The sequence below is a fragment of the Pan paniscus genome, chromosome 2 (genome assembly GCF_029289425.2).
Source record: "Pan paniscus chromosome 2, NHGRI_mPanPan1-v2.0_pri, whole genome shotgun sequence".
Lineage (NCBI taxonomy): Eukaryota > Metazoa > Chordata > Mammalia > Primates > Hominidae > Pan > Pan paniscus.
In genome coordinates this window covers 9,324,665-9,338,458 of record NC_085926.1, presented here as the reverse complement: position 1 = coordinate 9,338,458, position 13,794 = coordinate 9,324,665, and the positions used below count along the sequence as shown (strand labels likewise).

The following is a 13,794-nucleotide window of genomic DNA, read 5'->3' as shown; positions in this document are numbered from 1 at the left end:
AAAGAGAATATTGCCAGGAGGCCTCCACTCGTCTAGAAGGACATCATTTGTTAGGCCCTTTTCCCAGGATTTAGAATGAAAGAGGCAATAATTAGAAATGTCTCCTTCATAATAGCCTCTACAGCAAATTCTACTTTAAAGGCCATCATACATAACAGACTTTAAATTCTTATGTGAAAGTTATGCTAAATAATATAATTGGCTAAACAGAAAAGTCTATGTGCAGCTGCTGACACTTGTGGCCTATGGAGAAATACATCAAATGTAGATTATAAAAATTCAGTTTTATGGGATTAATGAAAAGACCACTCAGTCAAGTGAGTAGACTCTTTATCTAGCTCATTCTTTAATCTATTTAACTTTATGTGGTTTGGTTTATGGGGACCCTGGGTAAGGAGCATACTCCAAACTCTTGGTATTATCCTCCTGATAGTCGTAACAATAGCCTCCTTAGTGCTCTCTGTTCTCTAAAAGGTTTTAAATGTTTGCATGCAGCCATCTCTAGAATGTCAAGTAGTCTCTCTTCAAGTGGAATGACAAAAACTGAAAGAAATGTGCAACCATGAGGACGTCGTACCCTATGAATGACATGCTGGGACTGGAAACCCAAAATGACGGTAACTGAGAGTGGTGCTAAGGCCCTAAGTTTTGGTTACACTCTCACCTAAGTGAGAACCTGGCCAAAAAGGGGGAATTTTTTTTTTTTTGAGATGGAGTCTGGCTCTGTCGCCCAGGCTGGAGTGCAATGGCGTGATCTCGGCTCAGTGCAAGCTCCGCCTCCCGGGTTCATGCCATTTTCCTGCCTCAGCCTCCCAAGTAGCTGGGACTACAGGTGCCTGCCACCTCGCCCAGTTAATTTTTTGTATTTTTAGTAGACACGGAGTTTCACCGTGTTAGCCAGGATGGTCTCGATCTCCTGACCTCGTGATCTGCCCACCTTGGCCTCTCAAAGTGCTGGAGATTACAGGCATGAGCCACTGCGCCCAGCCCAAAAGGGGGAATGTTTTTAAACAAAATTATGAGAGGCCATTATTTTACACTGAGCTCATGCACTAGGCCCCGACAAACGAAACCAAACTAAAATGAAGTCACTCGTGCTAAATGTGACATAATCAAACTAAGGTTTTAAAGAAACATAGATCCTAGAACAGATCAGGTTTTGTTTTTGTCCTGTAAACAGGATGTTCCAGCAAAGGGAGGTACCTTCTACTCAGTCTTTATTCTTTCCTTGGAAAACCCACTGCTCTTCTGTTTCCCAGTGGGTTTCAAAACCATGTAAGTACATTTGCAATAGTGATAGTAGTTATCAATTAATGAGGTTTTGGTCAATCTCTCAAAATTGAGAAAATGACCAAAAGGGGGGAATTGTTAAAGCAAACTAAATGTGGCCTTAGAAGGACTCTGTATTTCTATGTTTGAGTCCTTGTGGATGAACTGTAACCTAGCTTAATAGTCAGACAAAATTGAAAACCTAACTTAGTAGTATGCGCCTGTAACAATAGCTGAGTGTTGGCCAATCCCAGTGACCATACTTCAGCCACTCATAGACTGCTGAATGTTCAAGCTCCATTCAAATAAGGCAAACTCTGAGCTGTAACCAATGTCACTGTTTCAGTACCTCACTTCTGATTCCTGTACGTCACTTTACCTTTTTTGTCTATAAATTTATTCTGACCATGAGGCACCCCTGGAGTCTCTGTGAATCTGCTGTGATTCTGGGGGCTGCCCAATTCGCAAATCGTTCATTGCTCAAACTCTTTTAAATTTAATTCCGCTGAAGTTTTTCTTTTATCATAATTTAAACCTTTTTTTCAGTGGTATGCATATATGAATAAGTGTGTGTGTGTGTGTGTGTGTGTGTGTGTTAGATACACAGGGAGAGACATTTGTGTGTATTTGTAGTTAGATACATTATTTATAAAATTTAATAAAGAAGAAAACCAGAACTGGTCATTACTTTTTATTATCTGTACCTTCTCATCCCAGGATTTGTTTAGGGCACAGAGACTGCATTGTTAAGTAGTATCTGATTCACAGCCTACCATTTTAGTTTTCCTTGGATCCCAGAGATCAAGACACCAGCTCATACCTGCTACTAGACCTGAATCTTCCAGAGTGAGTCTAGAAAACTCTAGGCCTTTGAGATGTTCTGAGAAAGAAGAGTTCCTTGTCAAATAAATTAGAGAAACGCTGCATATTCCCTGCCAGTCTTTGAGAATCATAGATACCAATTGGTATATTCCAGGCTCTGATATGTCCTCTGATAAAGATTCTTATTTCACTTTAACACAGTATTTTCCAAATTTAAATGAAGTCTTCCTTTTATTTTGAAAAATAATACACAGTAAAATTAACTTTTTTTGGTATATAGTTCCATAAAATTGCACACATACACAGATTCATGTAATCATCACCACAGTCAAGATACAGAACAGTTTCATCCCACCCCAAAACTCCCTGTGCTGTCCCTTTATAGTCAGCACCCCTCCCTGTCCACCTCTGGCAACTATGAATCTGTTTTCCACCACAGTAGTTTTCTTTTTTTCCAAGAATGTCATATTTTGGACATATAGATGGAATCATACACCATGTAGCCTTTGTAACTGTCTTTTTTCACTCAGGGAATGCCTCTGGGACATATCTGTGTTATATGTATGAATAGTTAGGTCTTTTTTGTTGCTGAGTCATATTCCATAGTGTGAATATACCAAAATTTGCTTATCCTGTTGAAGGATATTTCTAGGCTTTGGTGAGTATGAATAGAGCTGCTAGAAACATTCACGTACAGGTGTTTGTGTGAACTTAAATTTTCACTTTTTTGAGGAATGGGATTGCTGGGCCGTATGGTAAGTGTATGTAAACAAACAATTTTTTACTTGTTTTAATCTATTAAGACGGCAGTCCCCAACCTTTTTGGTACCAGGGACTCGTTTTGTGGAAGACAATTTTTCCATGGACGGTGGGGGGTGACGGGGGGATGGTCTCAGGATGAAGCTGTTCCACCCCAGATCATCAGGCACTGGATTCTCATAAGGAGCATGCAACCTACATCCCTTGCATGTGCAGTTCACAATAGGGTTCACAGTCCTGTGAGAATCTAATGCCACGCCGATGCAACAGGAGGTGGAGCTCAGGTGGTAATGCTCCCTTGCCCACCACTCACCTCCTGCTGTGCAGCCCTGTTCCTAATAGGCCACGGGGACTGGCACCAGTCCACGGCCCAGGGGTTGGGGACCCCTGTATTAAGATCCCACATCACCAGGGTTTCATAGAACATGCTATTAACATCCTACAGACCTAGTCTTTCATGGAACCCACTTTGGGAAGGCCTTGTGTGCTGCCACTTAACGCACTTGGAAAGTCCAATCCACCTCAAATCCATCTCACGTACCCAAATCTTGCTGAGGTTCGGCCACAACTCCCACCACACTCCCCTTTGTTGAGTGCCTACTGCCAGACATTGGTATCATTATCTCATTTAATTGAACTCACACCACAATCTGCGATTTTACAGCTGAGGAAACTGAGGCCCAGAGAGGCTAAATGAGTAGCCTAAGTTTCCATAGCTGGTAAGTAGCTAAGATTTGAACCCTGGTATCTTATCTCCAAGATCAGTGCTTCCTCTCCTATCCTATTTACCTGCCTTTTTCTTCCTTTCCTTCTTTAAACATTTATTATTATTATTATTATTATTTTTTAAGTTGTATTTCAGGTTCAGGGGTATGTGTGCAGTTCTGTTACATAGGTAAGCTTCTGTTACAGAGGTTTGTTGTGCAGATTATTTTGTCACCTAGGTACTAAGCCTAGTACCCAAAAGTTATTTTTTCTGATCCTCTCCCTCCTCTCACCCTCCACCCTCTGATAGGCCCCAGTGGGTGTTATTCCCCTGTATGTGTCCATGTGTTCTCCTCATTTAGCTCCCACTTATAAGTGAGAATGTGTGGTATTGGGTTTTCTGTTCCTGTGTTACTTTGCTGAGGATAATGGCCACCAGCTCCATCCGTGTTCCTGTAAAAGACATGATCTGATTCTTTTTCATGGCTGCATAGTATCTTTGAACATTTTTATCTGGGTTTGTGGTTGGTTGTAGACCAGCGCCAACAAATGACAAACCCGACTGCTGTCACTTCCCACTTCTATGCTCATGGCAGACATCATTAACTGAATTTCATCTTCTCTTTTTCACTCAACCCTGATGCATCCTTCTCCAGACAGCTATCGGTTGGTCAGAGTTAGCACTTGAGCTAATTACCATTCACTGTTTTGTCCTTGTATTAGTTATCTATTGCTATATAACAAACTACCTCAAAACACAGTGGCTTAAAAATAGTAAAAATCACTTCTGATCACTCATGATTTCTATGGGTCAGGAATTCAGACAGCAGAGCAGAATGGCCATCCCTGTTCCACCATGCCTGGGGTCATGTTCACTGGAAGACTTGAAGGCTGGGGCTGACGTCCTCTGAAGGCTTGTCCACTCTTTTGTCTGGTGGCTGATTCTGACTGTTGGCTGAGGGCTAGCTGGGGCTGTTGTCTGAACACCCACATGTGTTTTCTCCATGTGACTTGGGCTTCCTTGTCATATGACACCTTGGTTCCAAAAGCTGGCATCTCAGGAGAGTGAGAGGCAAGTGGAAGTAACAAAGCATTACTTCCACCATGTTCTATTTTTTAGAAGGAAGTCACTAAGTCTGGCTCATTTTCAAAGGGCAGTAATTAGATTCTACTTTAAAAAATGTATATATTACATATACTGTCTATATATACACACTATATATATATAATGTGAACATATTTTCATTATTCAGAGTAAATTTTTATGTATAGTGCATTAGCAAGGTCTCTTTCAGAAAGTGACAGATACTCAAAAAGGGAATTTATTGGTTTACTTAACTGAGAAGTTCAAGGTGATCAATTTGTCATGACTGGATCCAGGGCCTCAAGGAGTGTTCTTAGGATACAGTCTCTCGCTCTCGGTCTCTGTATTAGTCTGTTCTTGCACTGCTATAAAGAAATACCTAAGACTGCGTAATTTGTAAATAAAAGAGGTTTAATTGGCTCATGGTTCTGCAGGCTGTACAGGAAGCATAGCAGCTTCTGCTGCTGAGGAGACCTCAGGAAGCTTCCAATCATGGCGGAAGGCAAAGGGGGAGCGAGTCGTCTCACATGGCAGGAGCAGGAGCAAGAGAGAGAGGTGGGGGAGGTGCTGCACACTTTTAAACAGCCAGATCTCAGAATAACTCACTCACTATCACAAGAACCAGCACCAAGGGGATGGTGTTAAACCATTCATGAGAAATCCACCTCCATGATCCAACCACCTCCCACCAGGCCCCACCTCCAACATTGGGTACTGCAGTTTGACATTGAGATTTGGTGGGGAACACAGATCCAAACCATATATATCAGTTTTCCTCTATATTTTAGCCCTACTTCCTTCTCTGTTGGCTTTATTCTCAGGGAAGCTCTACCTGGGAGATGGTCCGGATGGACATGCCAGCTCCAAGTTTACCTACCAGGTTAACAAGCCCAGAGGGCCACGTCTCCTCTTTTTCCATAGCTCCAGGAAAGCACCAAGATTGGCACTGATTAGCCTGCATTGGGTCACACACTCACCCTTGAGCCAATCCATGTGACAGGGAATCCAGAACCAGCCAGTTGGCATGAACTAGGTTGGGGGAATTTGTTCCTCAAAAGGGTGAGACCAGCTTTGTTCTCAGAAGAAGGCTGCTAGACAAAAACAAAAGATGTTCCCTGTGCACGGTGACATGCTTTTGACTCGGGGCTTTCTCTGCTCCCTGCTCCCCTGAGCCTGTCCTGGCTTTGCACTTCTTACTCTCACAGTCATGTTCCTGCTCAACCGCAGACACTCTGAGTCTCTGCCCCAGGAGGACAACTAAAGGGCAAACACACCCTTTCTAGTATAAGGTCTAGCTCTTGACTGCCAACACTTTGATTTACTTCCATAACTCCCTGGATTCCTGACTCCTAGTCTGGTGAGAATTTGAGGGATTCAGATCGCTTTGGTTTTGGAGTGAATTTTCTGCACTCCTTACCTGTCTCTCATAGTCAGGAAATGATTACTCCTTGACCTGCGACCTTGACTTTGAGCCTCTTGACTTCTTAGTCCCTGGTGTTTACATACCTGTTAACTTTTACTTTCCTTGAATCCCGTCTCTTGGTTTTTTTCCTCTGCCTGTTACCACCCATTCTGGCCCTTGCTGTCATCTGCTGTGCAGTTGTCAGTTGAGGACTGATTTCTGTGCCTTGTGTCCACATCTTGAATTAATAGTATCTCTTGGCCCAAATGATTTCCTAACACACATCCCCTGATGAGTATTCTGGGTCATACCTTCTGCACTGACAGGCCTCCCTCTGTCCCTTTCTCTTTTGGAGGACAAGCTGAGGTACAAAGGAATGAGCCTTGAATTCAGAACCAGCATCGCTGGGTTTGGCATTATGTGACTTTAGGCAAGGCTTTTTAATCTCTCTGAGCCTGTTTTCTTATTTGTAAAATGGAGTGAATGACATCTACTTCACAGGATTGCCTTGAAGATTAAACAGGAGAATGCAGGCATTGCAAGATAATAATTCTAAAATACTAATATGTGTGTGTATGTATTTAAAATGAATGTATTTTGTCCCCCTTTAAGCATCTCCCTTTATTCAGTTTTGTCCCCTCAAGCAGGCAAGCCATTCTGTGCTTATTGACTCAGGGAAGAAAATGGCAGATCTGAAAAAACAAAATAAGGATCTTCCTGGCTTTGATTTTCTTTCTTTCTTTTCTTTTCTTTCTTTTTTTTCTTGAGATGCGGTCTCAGTCTGTCACCCAGGCTGGAGTGCAGGTGTGTGATCACAAGTCACTGCAGCCTCGACCTCCCAGGCTCAAGCGATCCCCCCATCTCAGCCTCCTAAGTAGCTACGACTACAGGCACATGCTGCTATGCCTGGCTATTTAAATTTTTTCTTTTTTTTGTACAGATGGGGTCTTGCTATGTTACTGAGGCTTGTCTTAAACTCCTGGGCTCAAGTGATCCTCTGCCTCAGCCTCTCAAAGTGCTGGGATTACAGGTATGAGCCACAGCACCTGGCCCTGGCTTGATTTTCAAAAGCTTTAAGTCCTCAGGGGACTATTGAGGGCACCTGCATGTGGCCAAAATACGTGAGGGCAAGGGGGTTGAAGAGAGTCTCCCTCAGACTAGCAAACATTCCACTGCTCTGGGCAGAGAAGCGGGGTAGGTAGCAGGGGGAAGGAGGAAAGAGGAGGTGTGATGAAAGCAGATATACAGCCAGCCCCAGAGAGAGGGGCCCTGTGCCCTGCTTTCTGGGCGGAGCCCTGGGGAGCAGAAAGGACATGGCTGGGTAGTAAGCCGGTAGATTCTGGGTTCCCAGTGTGGCCCAGAAAGGGTGCTGGGCTGTAGGTGAGGGACATGTCGGTGGTGATGAGTGAGGACTGGTGCCTATGGGCCAGACAAGGTGATGAAATTGTCTGACAATTTCAACAGACAACTGCATGGATAGACAACAGCAAGGACCAGAATGCACCACTCTCCCTCCATGATTCTCCATAAACACTGAGAACCTGGAGGCATTCCCTGGAAGTGGGAAGAAGATTTCAAATTAGTGGAGGTTATATATTTGCCACTCTGGTCGGATAGGGGCTAAAAATGAAATTGAAATGTTATATTTTGTGTACAACTGTGCAGTAGATTAAGAACCATAACCAGCACCTGTAGAAAGCATGTAGCCTGTATCCATAGGTGGGTACCACAATATGTTTACTGAGTCTGAATCCAGATGTTGTTGAGCCTTTGAATATGTCCAATGTCTTGCTTGATGTGTGAGGCCTGATGGAGTCACTCCCTGTATCAGTGGTTTTCAAGTGTGGTCCCTGGACCAGCAGCAGCAGCATCAGAGGGCACTTGTTAGAAATGCACATTCTCAGGCCTTGTCCTGAAGTAACTGAATTGGAAAGTCTCTCAGGTCTTTCTGATGCATACTGGAGTTTGAGAACCTCCCTTCTACATCACTTCTGTTTTCTCTTCTTACACTCTCAGTTTCTCAGACTTATTCTTAGATTTAAATAGCCAACTTACTGATTGACACTTGACCAGCTTTAGCTTTGGGCCAGCCACACATTTTAAGCTTTTACTCTGAAGACAGGGAAGAGCTTCTGATTTTACCCAGAGCTTTTGGCATAGCTATCCCAGTTTCATTGGGGATCTAGTTTCTGGAAGGAAAACAGTGAGATGGGGAGAAGACCCTTTAGTAAATGAGAAGGAATTGCAGGCAAACATGATCTTAAAAACCTTTACCAAATCTTCATGGAGCCGGTGAACTTCACAGGGAACGATTTTGTAGCCAGGCCAGCTCCTAGGGAAATTTACGGCCGAAACATTTCCCTGTTTCTGGGTCAGGAAGTGATAGCACACAGATGGAATTTACAATGGGAGCGTGAATGGAGTCTACGTTAGCTGGTGGCCCCTCCAAGGCTGCAGAGCAAAGGCGCTTTTCACTGGCTCTATTCACATATAATGAGTGCTCCCCAGGCTCTCGGAAGAACGCGGCTGCTGGCTGGCCCCTTTTTCTTTTTCCTCGACTGCTTTCACTTTTCAGAGGGTTGCCCTGTTGCGGTCCACTTGGGATTGGTGTGAGCCTTGATTTGGCAGGAGAAAGGAAGAAGTACACGGTGGCCTACAGAATTGAATTCTCTGCCTCTCTGGCCCCTTTCCTTGAATAATAGGCCTTTGTGCTTTGAAATGCAGGGAAGTCCCAGTTTCTCAGGCTTTAAAAAAACTCAGACCTTCCTCTAACCTCCTCTCCCGCCTTCAGATGCTTAGCAGGGAGTAGTTAAGGGGGCAGAACAATTATCAAATCAAGTATTTCTTTAATGGTAGAAATTGCTTGGATAGTTGATTTCTAAACAATATATGTGATGCATTCCTTCAGATGGACAAAAATATTGGCTTAACTTAAAAATTCAGCTTAAAAAATTATATGAGATTGCTATATTAATTTTTTTTTGTTTTTGAGATGGAGTCTCACTCTGTCACCAGGCTGGAGTGCAGTGGTGCGATCTCAGCTCACTGCAACCTCCGCCTCCTGGGTTCAAGCCATTCTCCTGCCTCAGCCTCCCGAGTAGCTTGGACTGCAAGGCGTGCGCCACCATGCCCAGCTAATTTTTTTGTATTTTTAGTAGAGACGGGGTTTCACCATGTTGGCCAGGATGGTCTCAATCTCCTGACATCGGGATCCACCCGCCTCAGCCTCCCAAAGTGCTGGGATTACAGGCGTGAGCCACCGCGCCTGGCCTATTAATTTTTTTTTTTTAACCAAGAAGGCTGAGTGTAGTGGCTCACACCTGTAATCCCAGCACTTTGGGAGGCCAAGGCAGGTGGTTCTCTTGAGGCCAGTAGTTCAAGACCAGCCTGGACAACGTGGTAAAACCCGGTCTCCACTGAAAATACAAAAATTAGCCAGGTGTGGTGGTGTGTGCCTGTTATCCCAGCAACTTGGATGGCTGAGGCATAAGAACCTCTTGAATCCAAGAGGCGGAGGTTGCAATGAGCTGAGATCGTGCCACTGCACTCCAGCCTGGGTGACAGAGGGACACTCTGTCTCAAAAAAAATAAATACAATAAAATATTAAAATATTCATCAAAACCAAGCACTGTTTGACTCTAGCCTGTGATCCACTTTCGTGAAGTATTTGACAGAGCAAAATTACATTGCCAAAGAGGAATTCAGCCTTTGCAGTCTATTGAGATGGGTTTTTATAATAAATATAGTTTAAGTAATTCATCTCTGTTTTCCCTTCCCTAATTTTATGCTGCAGTTTCTTTTAAAGGTGTGTGTTAATAGCATTGCATTCTTTTTTTTAATCTTGAAAGCAAATTTTGTAGAAAAATCATTATCATCATTTAGGCGCTCACATTTTCAGTGGTTTAAGGATATTTTGTACATCTTTAATTTTTATTTCACCGTAAAACATATGATTTCACTACATGTACTTGAATTTTGTACAGTGTGGCAGAAGATGGAAAACATTCTTCCATCAAGGACTATTATTGAACTGTTTGGCTGAGTTACTCAAAGTCTTGCTTTAGAACTATAAACTTCACATAAGAGGTTATTGTCTCCCATCCCCAGCAGCCATTACCCTTCCTTTCGTTTCAAGCCCAGATTTGTGTTTTCTCCTTGTCTCAGTCCACGTGCTCTCTGTGAGGTTCCACTCACAGCTCCAGGACTGGAAGACATGACCCTCACCTGGCCAATCAAATGATCAAATCCTCTTCCCAGGATGGGGAAGGGAGGCTACAGTGATTGGTTTAAGGAGGGGGTTGTGGTCCAGCCATAGCCTGTGAAATGCAGTGGGACTTTTCTGGGATTGGTGGGAGAGAGGCAGGGGCCCTCTTTCCACCCAAGCTTCAATCTGGGAAAAGGTTGGGTGGGAGGTGCAGCAGCCTAGTTGAAAGCCTTAAGCTGCTGGCAGAGGTTGGGAGCCTTGGAAGAGCCTGGGGCTGAATGAAGCCAACCCAGCCGAAGATAGACTGGAGAGGTGGAAACATAGTCCCGATGATGTCATTTGAACCCTGGTGTGAGGCCAGCCCTACCAGACCAGCCTGACCAGTATAGTTTTTTGAGCCAATAAATCTTCATAGTGCTTATGCCAGTTTAGTTGGGTTTCCTGTTACTTTCAATGGAAGAGACTTTTTGATAACACTGGTCATGCCAAGGCTGGTCTGGAGTTCAAATGTGCTGGGAATTTGCCAAGATGAGGCTCCAGGCACTGAGAATGAAGCTGAAGTCTGGTTATCAGAACCCGGGCTCCAGTGCCAGGTCCCCTCCCTGGCCTCTGCCCAGAGAAGGAGAATCCCTATGCTGGTTTCTGTAGAGGGGCACTGAAGCTGCCTACAGCCTTACTTTCCCGGGTCAAGTCTGTTCTGAGAGCTGAGAGCAGGACTGGACTTGGAGGTGGGGGATCACAGCCCTCCAGCACTGGGGAGAGGAGGGCAGGGTGGAGAGAGGAGGGCAGGGTGGGGAGAGGAGGGCAGGCTGGACACATATTGTGAGGGGGCTATAGTAAGACAAAAAACCCACCCAGTATTACATCTCTTTCATTGCAGGGACTTTTCCCTGCTCTGTTTCTCAGTGTGCCCATGAGAGCAGGGAATGTGTCTACTTTGGGTCTCTGTCCCGAACGTTCTTTTCTTCTTCTTCCCCTTCTCCTTCTCCTTCCTTCTTTCTTCTTTCTTCTTCCTCCCGTCTCCCTTCTGTCTTCTCTCTTCTTTATTCTTCGAGACAGGGTCTCCCTGTGTTGCCCAGGCTGGTCTCGAACTCCCAGGCTCAAGTGATACTCTCACCTTGGCTTCCCAAAGTGTTGGAATTACAGGCATGAGCCACCACACCTGCCCTGGAACATCTTCTCACCCTGTTGTGGTCTGCCTAACTTCCACAACTGGATTAGACATCTCTCCTCAGTATTCTCCTACATGCCTTTACTTAATGATCATCACATTTCTTGTCCATATTTTTATTCATTCATTCAATAGCTATTTATCAAGTGCTATTCCAGGCACTGGTGGTACAGCAGTGAACAAGACAGACAAAAGTTCTGCCCTGAAGGAGTTATGTTCTAATAGGCAGAGATATACAAAAAACAAAATAAATTATAAGCTATTTTCTTTTTCTTTTTAGACAGAGCCTCACTCTGTCATCTAGCCTGGAGTGCAGTGGCACGATCTCGGCTCACTGCAACCTCTGCCTCTGGGTTCAAGCGATTCTCCCACCTCAACCTTCCAAGTAGCTGGGACTGCAGGCGCATGCCACCACACCCGGCTAATTTTTGTATTTTAGTAGAGATGGGGTTTCGCCCTGTTGGCCAGGCTGGTCTCGAATTCCTGATCTCAGGTGATCTGTCCATCTCGGCCTCCCAGAATGCTGGGATTACAGGCGTGAGCCACCATACTGGCCAATTATGAGCTATTGTCTTTTTTCTTTTTTTTTTTAAGACATAGAGTCTTGCTCTGTCACCCAGGGTGGAGTGCAGTGGCGCAATCTCGGCTCACTGCAACCTCTGCCTCCCAGGTTCAAGCAATTCTCCTGCCTCAGTCTCTTAAGTACCTGGGATTACAGGTGTGGCTGATTTTTTGTATTTTTTAGTAGAGATGGAGTTTTGCTATGTTGGCCAGGCTGGTCTCGAACTCCTGACCTCAAGTCATCTGCCTGTCTCAGCCTCCCAAAGTGCTGGGATTACAGGTGTGGGCCACCATGCCTGGCCAATTATGAGCTACTTTCAAAGTAGATAAATGTGAAGGGGAAAAACAGAGAGGATAGGAACTGACAGGGAAAGGGCTTGTAATTTTTAATGGACTTGGAAGTGAAGACTTCATTGAGAAAGTGGCATTTAAGCAAGACTTGAAGAAGCTGAGTGAACGTGCCATGCGGGTATCTAGGGAGGGAGAAAGCTTTCCAGGTGAATGCAACAGCAAGTGCAAAGGCTCTTAGGCGGGGGCTTAGTGTTTGAGCAAGGAAGCCAGTTTGGGAGGAGTGGAGTAAGCACTTGGGAGAGGAGTGTGGCTGGGAACATGGGTAGATTGCAGATCACCCCCAGCCTTGTAGATGGGGAGCAATGGAGGCTTTTCAGGAGAGGAGGAAGATGACGTTTGTTTTTTGTTTTATTTATTTATTTTTAGAGACAAAGTCTCGCTCAGGCTGTAGTGCAGTGGCACAAACATAGCTCACTGTAACCTTGAACTCCCGGGCTCAAGTGATCCCCCTGCCTCAGTCTCCTTAATAGCTAGGACTGCATGTGGGCACCACCACACCTGGCTAATTTTTTTAATTTTAATTTTTTGAAGAGACAGGGTCTCGCTATGTTGCCCAGGCTGGTCTCCAACTTCCAGCCTCCAGCATTCCCCCCAACTCAGCCTCCCAAAAGGCTGGGATTACAGGTGTGAATCACTGCGCCCAGCCTTGTCTATTTTAAAAGAACCTTTGGCTACTCAGTTGAGATGGACTGTTAAATAACCTCTCTCCCATGCTCATCAGTTCATTTCATAACAGCAGAGACTCTAATTGTGTCGTTCATGACTGCTTCCAGTGACCTACCCAATGTCTGGCTCTTTGAGCTTGTTGAATGAACAAAAGAAGGCCTGAGCATGTGGCTAGACACAGAGATATTCGCTGTTCATTGCATGACACATGTCAAAAATTGAATCTCGGCCAGGTGTGGTGGCTCATGCCTGTAATCCCAGCACTTTGGGTGGCCGAGGCGGGCAGATCACTTGAGGTCAGGAGTTTGAGACCAGCTTGGCCAACATGGCGAAACTCCGTCTCTACTAAAAATACAAAAAAATTAGCCGGGCGTGGTGGCGGGTGCCTGTAGTCCCAGCTACCTGGGAGGCTGAGGTGGGAGTATCACTTGAACCCAGGAGGCGGAGGTTGCACTGAGCCAAGATTGCACCATTGCACTCCAGGCTGGGTGACAGAGCAAGACTCTGTCTCAAAAAACAACAACAATAACAACAACAACAAAAAACAACATAAACAAAAATTGAATCTCAGCTAATTGTCAGTTTTTCAGAGTAATGAAAGAAAACTGTGGTTCCTGTGGCCCACATGCACAGACGATTGTGCAGATTAGATATAAAAATTATAACATTTGCTCAACTTTCAGTTACTAGTCCAGCTGAACTCTGCATTGGCAAGTGGATGCATTAGCACTCATGTAAATTATTTTAGAAATAGTAGAGTGTCACAGTTACTCTCTGTTCAATCCTATCAGCAGAGATT

At 44.6% G+C, this 13,794-nt stretch overlaps 1 protein-coding gene across 3 annotated transcripts in view; it reads left to right on the top strand.

The window, feature by feature from the left end:
* The window catches only part of SRGAP3 (SLIT-ROBO Rho GTPase activating protein 3), a 380,154-nt gene that overhangs the window by 36,256 nt on the left and 330,104 nt on the right, over window positions 1-13,794 (top strand). The gene's annotated exons all lie outside the window — the stretch shown is intronic.